The sequence below is a fragment of the Tamandua tetradactyla genome, chromosome 17 (assembly GCF_023851605.1).
Source record: "Tamandua tetradactyla isolate mTamTet1 chromosome 17, mTamTet1.pri, whole genome shotgun sequence".
Lineage (NCBI taxonomy): Eukaryota > Metazoa > Chordata > Mammalia > Pilosa > Myrmecophagidae > Tamandua > Tamandua tetradactyla.
In genome coordinates this window covers 20,036,083-20,049,434 of record NC_135343.1, presented here as the reverse complement: position 1 = coordinate 20,049,434, position 13,352 = coordinate 20,036,083, and the positions used below count along the sequence as shown (strand labels likewise).

At 39.5% G+C, this 13,352-nt stretch overlaps 1 long non-coding RNA gene across 1 annotated transcript; it reads right to left on the bottom strand.

Annotated features, from left to right (window-relative positions):
- Nucleotides 1-1,317: 1,317 nt before the first annotated feature.
- Nucleotides 1,318-11,927, bottom strand: LOC143661517 (uncharacterized). The gene is made up of 4 exons (XR_013164648.1): nucleotides 11,850-11,927; nucleotides 11,151-11,278; nucleotides 10,127-10,232; nucleotides 1,318-1,380 (listed from the first exon to the last, which is right to left on the bottom strand). It is a non-coding gene; the product is annotated as an uncharacterized LOC143661517 (long non-coding RNA).
- Nucleotides 11,928-13,352: the final 1,425 nt, after the last annotated feature.

The window sequence follows — 13,352 nt, the reverse complement described above, 5'->3', positions numbered from 1 at the left end:
TTGATATGCTGCCACAAATAACTTAAGCCCCAGGTCACAACCATGTGCTCTTGGTCCTATCATCCCTACCTACTGGGACTCCCTTCATCCTAAACCCCCATGTCCACCAAAGCTCTCAGCTCCTCTTCCGCTCTTCCACCTCCCAACATATTGGCACAGATGTTCTCTGGGAAACTTCCTCTAGAACAACAAGGTTTGGGTAGAGTCATCCTTCGTAGAATGGAAGAATTAGTATAATTTGAGTCCTTCGGGCTTAGTCATTGATGTGTTATATAAAGTAATTTAGAAAGTCTTTTTTCTCTTGAAGTCAGGCTTTCATCACACTTGCTCCCGGTAAAAGTGCTGAATAATGACTTTTATTTTTTAAACAAGTTTCTGTCCTTACCTTCAAGTTCTGACACCCACTGCTGCAGTGGGTGGGAGGTCCTGTGGCAGTAAGATTTAGAGAACCCAGAAACACATCTGACAGTTTTTCAAAAAAGATCCTCTCTGTTACACTTTCCCTTCCCCATACACTTTAAAAGTCCAAAAGAGCATCGTGTGAACCTTGTTTACTACTGCGCCTACCTCCTAGGACAGTGCCTGGTACATGGGGCATGCATATTCCCTGGGTGGGTGGCGGGATGGATGGGGGACAGCCTCATCCTACATTAGTTCTGAGTGACTTTTGGAGGATAATTATGCTGTTACTATAAAACCAAGCAGGAATGAGTTTCAAGCCACATAATTCTTATGTTTGCTCCTGCCACTGTTTCCTCAGGGTCTGGAATTAACTGTTTCATCTCATTATTGATCAATGTTAAGTAAGGCTAATACTTACACAAATAATTCCTCCAACTCTGCCCTCACCAAGGGGAGCTGCTCCACAGATAATTCAAAATATCAGATAAGTTTGTACCTGATATGCATATTTTTTAGGTTGAGGAATTTCTGGCCGGATGGTTAATTGTAACCAGTTGACTTGGTCTTGCAGATCTTATACTTACATTAATACTACTGCCTATAGAGAAATTTCCCTACTGAGTTGCTATGAATATTTCAGAATTTTCTTTCTGATTCTGAAAGTAGTATGAGCTTATTGTAGAAAATTTGAAAATTGCATAAAAATGTTGAGTGAGGCATTGGATATGGGTATATCCTATTTAGAAAAGCAAACTGTTCTCCATAAGACAGAGATTTAGCAACCTGGGATACAGAAGTGCTGGAATTTAGGAAGGCAGAAACCGGTCTATCCAGGAACTAGCTAGAAAGAATTGAGAGATGAGGCACAACTGAAGGTAGATATATGAAGTACTGTTGCCTGTATGATGTAAAGCTCTCCTCTTGTCTTTACGACAAAATCTTCAATAAAACTCAACATTTGGTGCCAATGGAATCCTCCTGGGCAATGAAAGAGGCCTTAAGTTCACATTAATGATAGGCTCAAGGGTATGACAGAAACTTTGAGTTCGCTCTAAGAACTACTATGCAAAATTGTAAAAAGGAGAAAATGTAAATGCTCCGTTATTCCATTTAACGACAGGATATTATTAACCCCATGGTGTATTTCTTTATTTAATATATATACATGTATATATGGACAAATGGATGGATGTGTGTTTATGGATTTACGGATATATGTATGTGAGTGTATATATATAAAAAATTAGTACCACACTGGATAAATAATATTTTATTCTGCATTTTTTACCTAACATTATACCACAACTATTCAATTTTGTTAAATATTCTTCAAAAACATGCATTTAATGACTGAATAATAGTTCCTTGATAGTGATATACCATAGTTTATTTACTAAGCCCTAATCAAGATGGCAGAGTGAGACACTCCAGAGCTCTGTGGCCCAGCAGAAGCTTTGACTAATCAGCAAGAACTGGCTGAAACATCTTTCCCAAAGCTCCAGGAAACAGTTAAAGGATTGTAGTAACAGGGCAAGCCCTGAATTAGGAAAAGGTAACTTAAAAGCAGTAGGAACTCATGGCATCTGGCCCCCTCCCCCACCCTTTCACCAGCTCCACACAGAGCCAACCTGAGCACCCAGGGCAGGTCCCTGGTCCCAGTTCCGGGGTAGCATAATAACTTTCAAGTACTTAATGGGAGCATGCATGCCTGGCCCAGTCTCTCTGGTGGCTGTCTAAGGACTAAACCAAGACACTTCTCTCAGGCTGGCTATCCCAGTACTTGCCCTACATGTGGGAGGCAGATCACAGCACTCACAGAGCTGTCCTGCAGAGTGCTGTGGGAAAGCAGTCAAGTCCTGGCTGCCTGGAGGTATGCACTACAGTGCCCAGGATCCTCAGGAAACTGTCTCCTGGGTAAGAGGGAACATTTGTATCTGTGGAATTCCTGGAGTCACATGCACATGCCCAAGACAAGATGAGTGTGCAGAAAGGATCAGGGAGGCCCCTGTGCTTTGTCCTCAAGTTATTCTCTAAACTCACCTTATGGATAAGCTCTGAAAGAGACCATTCACGCAGGCCAATCTACAACAAGTGGAAAAGATGGTTTCTTTTTCTCCTCTTCTTCCTCCCCCTCCTCCTTCTTTGTTTAGCCTCTGGCATTCCAGAAAAACTCTGTCATAACACTAGCTGGATACAAGTTTAAGGAACAGACACCTAAGAGTCTAAAATTCAGCTTGAGGAACAGACACCTAAGAGTCTTAGGTGGCCTGCGTGAATGGTCTCTTTCAGAGCTTATCCATAAGGTGAGTTTAGAGAGTAACTTGAGGCCAAAGCACAGGGGCCTCCCTGATCCTTTCTGCGCATTCATCTTGTCTTGGGCATGTGCATGTGACTCCAGGAATTCCACAGATACAAATGTTCCCTCTTACCCAGGAGACAGTTTCCTGAGGATCCTGGGCACTGCAGTGCATACCTCCAGATTAAAATGACCAGATTTCAACAAAAGGTTACAACACATACCAAGAAAAAGGAAGTAATGGCCCAGGCATCAGGGAGGCGCATCCGTGAGGCGCATCCATGAGGAGCATTAAACCTTGACAAAAGACTTTTAAAAAATGGTCTTAAGGGTGGGCCATGGTGGCTCAGCAGGCAAGAATGCTTGCCAGCCATGCCAGAGGACCCAGGTTCGATTCCCGGTGCCTGCCCATGTAAAAAAAAAAAATGGTCTTAAATATGCTCAAAGATTGTTTAATCACTTCTTTTGATAATTCTCTATTATCAGTTTCCAGCTTTTTATTGTTATAAGAACACTACCATGAATATCTTTTAATGTAAATCTACATGTGATTCTTTGCTTAGTTTGGAGTCCAGGTAATCAAAGGTAATGAACTTTGTTTGATTGTTGATCCATGTCATGGTCAGGTTCAGGTGTCAAGTTGGCCAAGTGGTGATACCTGTTTGTCTGACTGGGCAAGTGCAGACCCGTCTGTTGTGATGAGGACATTTCATAGAATTAAATCATGATCATGTCAGTTGCATTCACAGCTGATTTCATTTGTAATCAGCCAAGGGGAGTGTCTTCTGCAATTAGTGATGCTCAATCTAATCACTGGAAGCCTTTTAAGGAGGATTCAGAGGAGACAGTTTTCCTTCCTGCTTTGGCTGGTGAGCCTCTCCTGTGGAGTTCGTCCAGACCCTCCATCAGAATCGTCTGCTTCACAGCCTGCCCTGCAGATTTTGGACTCTGCATTCCCATGGTTACATGAGACACTTTTATAAATTTTATATTTGTGAGTGTTCCCTGTTGATTCTGTTTCTCTAGAGAACCCTAACTAATACAATCCCTTCTGCTATTTTGCTAATAAAATCTTTCAGAACAGATGCTTTATACTCTCACCAGGACAACAACATAAAGATTATTTTCTCTGTATTTATACTTCATATAAATGAAATCATAAGATAGGTACTCTTTGGTGACTGGTTTCATTCTTTCTGTGTACATTTGTAAATTGTTCCTCCTCATTGTTGACAGAATTTCATTGTGTGTGTATATCACACTTTATTTCCCCATTACTAGATATTTGGGCATTTGGAAGATTTCCCATTTGGTGCTTGTCATGGTCAGGTTCATGTGTCAAGTTAGCCAAGTGGTGGTACCTGTTTGTCTGGTTGGATAAGTGCTGGCCTGTCTTTTGTGATGAGAACATTTCATAGAATTAAATCATGATCATGTCAGCTGCATGCACAGCTGATTCCATTTGTAATCAGCCAAGGGGAGTGTTGTCTGCAATGAGTGATGCTTAATCTAATCACTGGGAGTCTTTTAAGGAGGATTCAGAAGAGAGAGGCTCTCTTCCTGCGTCGGCCGGCAAGCCTCTCCTGTGGAGTTCATCCAGACCCTCCATCAGAATCATTGGCTTCACAGCCTGCCCTGTGGATTTTGGACTCTGTGTTCCCACTGTTATGTGAGACGCTTTTATAAATTTTAAATGTGTGAGTGTTTCCTGTTGATTCTGTTTCTCTAGAGAACCCTAACTAATACAGTGCTATTATGAATAGTGCTGCTATGACATATCTTTGGAGAGTAAATGTCCACATTTCTGTTGGGGATTACCTAGGAGTAGAATCACTGGGTGATAGGGGAATGCATATATTTGACATTAGTAGAGACCATCAAACAGTTTTCCAAAGTGACCATAAAATTTAAACTCCTATCAGCAATTTTTGCCAACATTTGGTATTATCAGTCTGATAAAATTTTAGATAGTCTAGTGGGTGTGTAATAGGATCTCAATGTGATTTTAATTTTAACTTCCCTGATGAGTAATGTTGAATATCTTTTCATATGTTTATTTGTCATTTAGATATCCTCTGTTATGTAGTATCTATTCAACTCTGACCATTTTCCTACTGAGTGAGTCAAAGATATGTTTTACAAATTTCTTTTCCTATTCTGCGGGTTCCCTTTTCACTCTCTCAGTGGCATCTTTGGATGAGCAGTAGTTTTTAATTTTAATACGATCTAATTGTTATTGTTATCTTTTTATGGATAGTGCTTTTTCATGTTTGTTTGAATAATCTTTGCCTGTTCCAAGATTATGAAGATGTTCTTCTGTCTTTCTCTAAAAGTTTATTGTTTGCTCTTTCACATTCAGGTCTGTAATCCACTTGGAATTAATGTTCGTGTATGGTGTGAGGTCAGGGTCCAGATACATATTCTCCCATACAAATAGCCTAGCCAAGTGACCCGGCACCTTTAACAGAAAGACCATCCCTTACCCTCTGTCCTACAACATTTATCGCCTTTCTCATAAATCAGATGACCTGATAGATGTGGTTCTGTTCTTGGACCCTCTATTTTGTTCCATTGGTTGGTTTGTACGTTCTTGTGCAGTTCTAGTTTGCTAACTGCTGGGATGCAATATACCAGAAATGGAATGGCTTTTAAAAGGGGGAATGTGTTAAGTTGTTAGTTTATAGTTCTAAGACTGTGAAAATGTACAAATTAAAGCAAGTCCATAGAAATGTCCAAATTAAGGCACCCACAAGAGGTTACCTTCACCTAAGGTGAAGGGTTTCTCTCTCCACTGGAAAGGCACATGGCAAACATGGTGATGTCTTCTAGCTTTCTCTCCGGGCTTCTTGTTTCATGAAACTCCCCTAGGGGCATTTTTCTTCTTCATCTCCAAAGGTCTCTGGCTGTGTGGGCTTTCATGATTCTAAAAGGGCCTGTCTCCAAAATGTTTCCTCTTTTAAAGGATTCCAATAAAGTAATCAAGACCCACCTAGAATGGGTGCAGTCACGGCTCCCTCTAATTAATACCCACAATTGGGTAAGTCACATCTCCATGAAGATAATCTAATCAAGCTTCCAATATATAGTGCTGAATAGGGATTAAAAGAAACAGTTGCTCCCACAAGACTGGATCAGGATTAAAACATGATTTTTCTAGGGTAAATAATCCTTTCAAACCATTACATGTGCCAATTGTCTTACCAGTGTCTTAATTACTATATCTGATAGGGTAAGTCCTTCAGCTTGTTCTTCTTTAAGATTGCCTGTTTGTCTGCTTTTATAATGTGCTATTAGGGAATTTTTTTCATTTTGCGGTGTAAGAATTCCTCATTAGTAAGAATATTAATCCTTGCCTGTTATATTTGTTATAAATATTTTCTCAATTATCATTTGACTTTTGATTTTAGTTATAGTTTATCTTGCCATAGAGATGTATTAAATTCTTATAGTTGATCATTTATACCTTATTTTATTATTTTCCCCTATGATTTTTTTTTTTTTTTTTTTTTTTTTTTTTTTTTAAAGGAAAGACAGAGAGAAGGAAGGAAGGAAGGAAGAAAGGGAAACATTTTTTTTAAACATTTTCTTGTTTTTATTGTATTCTGTTTCTCCGTTTTTGTTACATGGGCTGGGGCCGGGAATCGAACCGAGGTCCTCCGGCATAGCAGGCAAGCACTTTGCCCGCTGAGCCACCGCGGCCCGCCCAATTTTCCCCTATGATTTTTATGCTTAGAAAATCTCTCCCTAATCTCATGACATTTAAGGATAATGTTTCTATTTACAATATGGGGGGTATGTGACTACATGAAAGTAAATTTTTTTTCTATAAAGTAGTTGATAATCCTCCTCACTTTCTAGAGTAGGAAGTTGAGGTTTGGGCCACAGGGGGTAAGCTCAGTCCTGCTTAAAATTAGGAAAATGAGAATCCTGAAAAAGCATTTGCTTACTTCCCTGAATCTTGCCTTCATGGGTCAGTTACCCTTGATCGAAAAAAATCCCCCACTATTTCATCTGATTTCTCTGGGCAAGAAATTCCCCTGACTGTGAATCACTTTGTTCATGTTAGGAGTTAATGGGTTCTGCGTGTGAAGTACTTGAGCAGAGGCTGCAGGCAGGTAATGGAAAGCTTGCTGGGACAGGGAAGCTCCTTGTCTTCAGAAGAACTTCCCCAACCACCGCCGCCCTCAGCAGATAGCCTGGGAGATACTGGCCAAATGAGTGAGTTTACAAATACACCTGACCAATGCAACAGTGGCTTCTCAGCTCACAGAAGTCCCTGTATTTATGTGTCTTCCGGAAGTGCACTGGGAAGGAAGGTTGTTTAGTTATTAGGTTTGACAAAACCAAACCCTGGAAGTGATTATTAAGAGGCAGGGTAGAAGCCCAGTTCATGTGGTGGAAATACGGCTTTTATTCTAGCTTTATTTTGATTCTGTGCTCATTTTTGTCTTTGCAGGGGAAAAAAAAAGAAGGCATAAAACCCCTTTTGGCACTATGTATGTTGTACTTAGTCCACGGCCAAAGAGAGTGTTATGGGAAACTTTGCTGTGTGCCAGCAAAGTGTTTTCTTTTCCTTCATCCATAGTTTTAAAAACAAAAACAAAAACACAAACACTAACTAGGAAAACCTAAGTCCCCCATTTCTTCCCACCCTCATTCCCCCCCATAAAAGAAAAACCCATAGAGCTGCTTGCCTTTAATATGAAACTTTTCATAATTTAGTTCTTCCCTAAAATTAATATATAGGACTGATTGCATTTATGAAACATTGAAAACTTTGGCTTTTCAACCACTTAATGTTCTACTCAGATATCCTTGGAGGAAAGCCAAAAAGGATTGAAATCGTTTTCTGACAGGCTAGAAGATGATTATCTCCTTTGGCTCTACTGTTAGACTATCTACATTTCTGGAGTTTGCTTTTAAGAAAGCTAGAATAAGGCCGTTTAGATGGAGATGGCAACAGCTTTTTTCCTTCTTAAAATTGTGGTGAATTGTGTTCATATATTCACATATGATTTTGTACTTTGATGCAGTAATCTGCAGTCTGTGATTGGGGTTTTAAGGGTGGGGAGGGAATTCTACTCCCTCAGATGACTCCCCCATCTACTGTCTAAGATCTGAAAGCCCATGCTGGAGTTTCACCTTTGAATGAGGTTTTCATGGAATTAAATACAAGCATCCTTAAAAGTTAATACATATCAACCTTGCCTCAGCATAAATGAGTTTACCAGGTCCTCTTCCCAGGGCCAGTTTTGACAAGAAGAAGTTATGGGTTCTACTGGCAACCAGTCTCAACAGAGGGCTGCGATGAGAAAAGAAGCAGGAGAAGGCAGAGAACCTGTGACACAATCAGAAGCTAGACACAATGCAGTCCTGTTCACACCGCCTCAAAAACACACCTTCGTCTTGTGCCTCCTTTCTCTTTCTGACAAAATTAACTCAGCTTTTCTCAGTGAAGATTAGATGGGGTAAGGAGAGAAGATGATATTTTGGAAAGGGTAAGGCTGTGAAGCAGGAGACATGGAGGGCTCTCCTGGGCTGAGGACACACACTCAGGCTTCGTTAAGACCGGGAGGTCATCTTTCACCTGGGCGGGATGTGCCTCTAAGCTGATCCTGATCCCATCATTGCCACCTGCTCCCCTCCTGCATCTATCAGGTGAAGGGCTAATATGGACCAGGAATGCTGGGGCAGCCCCTCCTTTTGTGCTGCCTCTGCAGAGGGAGCCGAAGGCTTCCAAAGACTTGCGTCAGGATCTTCTTACCCTGTATGACTCTTTTTTCTGTTTTCTTTTTTTAAATTGATGCAAATGTTCTAAGAAATGATCATGATGATGAATATATAGCTATGTGATGATATTGTGAGTTACTGATTATATATGTAGAATGGAATGATCATATGGTAAGAATATTTATGTTTGTATGTTGATATGTTTAATAAATAGAATAAATTAATTTAAAAAAAAAAAGATCTTGTTACCCTGACCAGGTGCTCAGCTTCTCCAGGCCTTGGGCAGGAGGTCAACTGTGGACTTAGTTTTTCCTCAGCTCTAGGCAGAGGCACACCCCATTCCACCTCCACAGCTGTTAAAGAAGCTTTCTCTTAACTTCTGTAAAACAATTGATCTTCTGTAAGAAGCAAGTGATTTCCAATCAGATCTTTCCTGAAAAGCCAAGATTACAAGATGTTTATAAAACTAAGGATAAAAAATGTTTAGTTAAACATATCCTAGGTAAAAGGAAAATATATTTGTTCTTCTCCAGGAACCAAATAATATCAATTAACAACAATAAAAAAATTTTCAAAATTTTCTTTTCAAAACAGTGAAATCAAGACTTTTTAAAAAGCTGAATAATGGATACAGTGTCAATCAGTACAAGTCTACATATAGATTGAAAAACACTTTGGGTCCTGTGCTGATTTGGAAATGTTATGCACCCCAGTAAAGCCACATTTTCTTAATCCTCATTCAATATTATTTAGGGTAGAGCCCTTTGATTAGATTGTTTCGTGGAGATATAATCCACTCAATTGTGGGTGTCACCTTTTGACTAGATGGAGCTGTCACTCTACCCATTTAAGGTGGGTCTTGATTAGTTTACTGGAGTCCTTTAAAAAAGGATACATTTTGTAGAGAGTCCAGACCCACAGAATCAACAGGAGACCGAGACGTTTGGAGATGCAGGGCCCAGCAGGCGTTACCATGTGCACCATGTGCCTTCCCATGAGATGCTAAGCAAGCCAGACCTGGAGAGAGTCAAGGGAAGCCAAGACATGAAACCCAGTCCTGGAGAAGCCAAGTGAGGAACCTCCACAGGACACAGAGGCTGAAAGCAATGGAGCCCAGTAGCAAGGGACCAGGGATGCCAGCCTAGTGCATTCCCAGCTGACAGAGATATTCTGTATGGCATCAGCCTTTCTTGAGTGAAGGTACCCTCTGGTTGGTGCCTTAACTTGGTGCCTTAACTTGGACATTTTCATGACTTTAAAATTGTAGCTTGTAAATTAATAAATTCCCTTTTCAAAAGCTATTCCATTTCTGGTATATTGCATTCTTGCAGCTTTAGCAAATTGATGCAGGCCTATATAGAATATCTAGATGAACACAATGCTTTGTGCATTGTAGATACTCATTCAGTATTAATTGATGAACCACATTTGTTGACTCTACCCCCTTACTGTGCTGCATGTTTCTGATGTTTTACTTCCATTATCAAGAGATTATTCTCTCAGCTTCCTCACAAATTCCTGTAAGATTTCAATCAAATTAAAGAAGAATAGGAAAAGGTAAATGAACTCTGATGTTTTTTGGTAAAGTTCCTAAAGCACTTACTGGTTCTAAGGAAGCAAAATCAAATCTGAGACCCAAATAATTGTTTGAAGGATCCAGGTGCTGTGAAAAATTAAGTGACCCTGAATGCCACCTACCTGGCGGGGAAAAATGTATTCTCCCTCTGCCTTTTCTGGAAACACTCCTCCATTCCCTGCCTTGATCCAGCATTGCAAGGTTAAAGGCTGACATCAGGATGGGAGACTAGAGGGAAGATGAAAGCAAAAAGTGTACACAGTGATGCATTCCTTACATACATGAGTGTCATGTGTTCATATGTGGCTTTTTATTTCTGGGAATATAATCTCGGAGCGCATGGAGACTCCCATCCTCAAGACCTCATTTTAGCACTGGGAGGGAAGTTTCTTCACTTCTAAGTAGATTCCTAGCAACTTGTCCTCAAAAGTTTGACAAAGTACAACCCTCTTTGATTTTAAAGACCTGGTTAAAAATGTTTGTGTCTTTCTATGAATCAGAAATGTTTAGATTGCATTGTGATAAAGCTTAAGTAGGATTCAATCTCCATTTAGGCCAGGAGTCGCCAAACTTTTTTATGTAGCATGAATGCTGTCATAAACAATACATAAATGTATGGGCATGGCTGTGTTACAATAAAACTTTACCTACAAAGATTATAGGCCTATAAAGATTATAAAGTTGGAGAGGGGACTCGGTTTGGGGCTGTGAGCCATAGTTTGCTGACCCTTTATTCAAAAGTATAATGGTAATGATAAATATGATAATGATGAATACATACCCCATTTAATTATCACAATCACAATGGTTTCCATGAAGTAAGTACTATTATCTAAGGGTGATACTCAAAATAAGTAACAACTTTATTCAGTCCTCATAAGTAACAACTGACACGGCTAACCAATGAGAATGGACAAAGCATAAGTGCAGACTGGTTGAAAGTCAACTTGCAGTTTTCACTCACAGATTACAGATTTTGGAACTGGGACTTAGACAAGGGGAGTAAATTATATTAGACTATACAAACAACACACATACTAAAGCTGGGATTTTCATGCCTATGAGGGAGGCCACACTCTTAGCCACTTGAAATGTGCTTCTGTAAGCCAAGGAGACTTGGATTCAGGTGCATTCTGCAACCCCTACCTTCTCTCTGCGCACATTATTTAATCGGTGTGCCTGCATGTTCACCATTAAGGGCTTTTTCTTCTTCCTTGCTGGAGGAATTTATCATCCTGATCCTCATCAATGCTGGCAGCCGGTTTATCCGTATCCTAGTATGGGGAGAGAAAAAAATAAAAGAGGAGGGAAAAGAATGCTAAATTAGTTCCTCTCAATTGTGCTCTCAATTTAGAACAAACTGGAGAATTTATTTCATCTGTGCATGTTCAGAAACCCTCACTATTTTTTTTTTTCTAAAGGCCAAGGGAGAATTTTTTAACCAATTTTTAGCTCATGTCACTTACATCCACCAACTGTATTGTCTCCCACAAATTCTCTTTTCCCACATATTAAAAAACAAACATAGCCGTTAAATTCAAAATGCATGATGAAAATTCAGTTTAGACATCTAGTTTTAGTCTTTAATAATACTTAAATAAATATAAACAATCAGAATCAGAGTCTATTTATCAGGCAGCCAAAATCTAGTTATTCCCAAGTTTAATACTTCTGAACTTGAAAACTTTTAGAGATATCAAGCGATTCTTATGCCTGATTTATATCATTAGAAGTAAAATATGTTCATTTTAATTGGTTAAAATTGGTATATAGGAAGAAATTTACAAACAATTCTCTGTACCTTCACCTAAAACTGTTAATTCAAATATTATGAAAATACTTAACTAGGGCAGGCCATGGTGGCTCAGCAGGCAGAGTTGTTGCCTGCCATGCCAGAGATCCAGGTTCGATTCCCGGTGCCTGTTCATGAAAGAAAAAAACCTTCACTAATGGATAATAAATACCTGAGTATATCATGTGACTAAACATCTACCTCCTAAATCAGCCTTTGTCTTAGACATACTATTATTCAAGTACATCTTCTATTAAAAGATTAAATGCTGCATAAATTTCAGTAGTCCTATAAGTTACTGCTTGGCAAAGTAAAAACAAACGAGACATTTCATTGTCTTCTCCATCACCCCTTTTTGCGTGTCATCTGAAGCATCACTGTGTGCCTCCTGCTGTCCTGAAGTCCCGCTGAAGGCAGGAATGGGGAAGCTGCAGATGTTGCCGTACTGAAGAACATAAACACAGATTGGCTTTTACTGTGTTTGGATATTACACTTGAAGTGCCACTGTCTGACAAGCATGTTATTTTTTCCTCAGTTATTAAACAAGGATTAATTTAATGAGAAATATTTCTATATAATTTTCAAGTTTAGAATAGACAGTGTCTTGAAAAGACCTGTTTTCAACATTTGTAAACAGGTATGTAACCTGTTTACAAGTCATTTAAAATTTAGTAGTCCATAAAGCCTACAGATTGGGACAAATGTAATTTTCCTGAAAAGGAGAAATAATAAGGAGAACCTAAATTTTATTCATGTTGTCCCTGTTAAGGTACTGTAAAAGGCATTAATTTTTAAAAAAAAAAAAAGAAGAAAAACTCATTTTTTACTTCTTTTGAAACCTTAAAAGACGAGAGTAATAGGTAGGAGGGGTAAAATGCTATGGCCTTGTTTTAGTTTGCTAATGCTGCCAGAAATGCAACGTACCAGAAATGGAATGGCTTTTATAAAGGGAATTTATTAAGTTACAGCTTGTAAAGGCCATAAAAATGTCCAAATTAAGGCAGCCAGAGAATGATATTTTGACTCAAGAAAGGCTGATGGTGTCGGGAACACCTCTGTCAGCTGGGAAACAAGAGCTGACATCTATTAATCCTTTGGCTTCTGGTTTCACACCTTCCTCAGGGGTGTTTTCTTTCTGCATCTCCATATGTCTCTACATGTGTCAGCTCTGAGCTTTTTCCGAAATGGTTCCCTCTTAAAGGACTCCAAAAGGATATTAAGACCCACCTTGAATGGGTGGAGACACAGGTCCATGAACACCACCTAAGCAAAAGTTCCCCCACAATTCAGGGGGTCACATTTCCATGGAAACAACTGAATCAAAAAGATCCCACCCAAAGAATAGGTCTGTTCCCACAAGTGTGGATTAGGATTGAAAGGTCAGGGCTCTTTTTTTTTTCTTTTCTGGGGTACACAATAGTCTCAAACCAGCACAAGCCTTTAGACAGAGATGTGGACTTGCTGCTTTTGGAAACAGGAATTGGGAAAAATGGCCAAAAGAGAAAGGTCTCTTATACCAAAATAGAATATCAAGGAATAACCAAAGCATTTTATG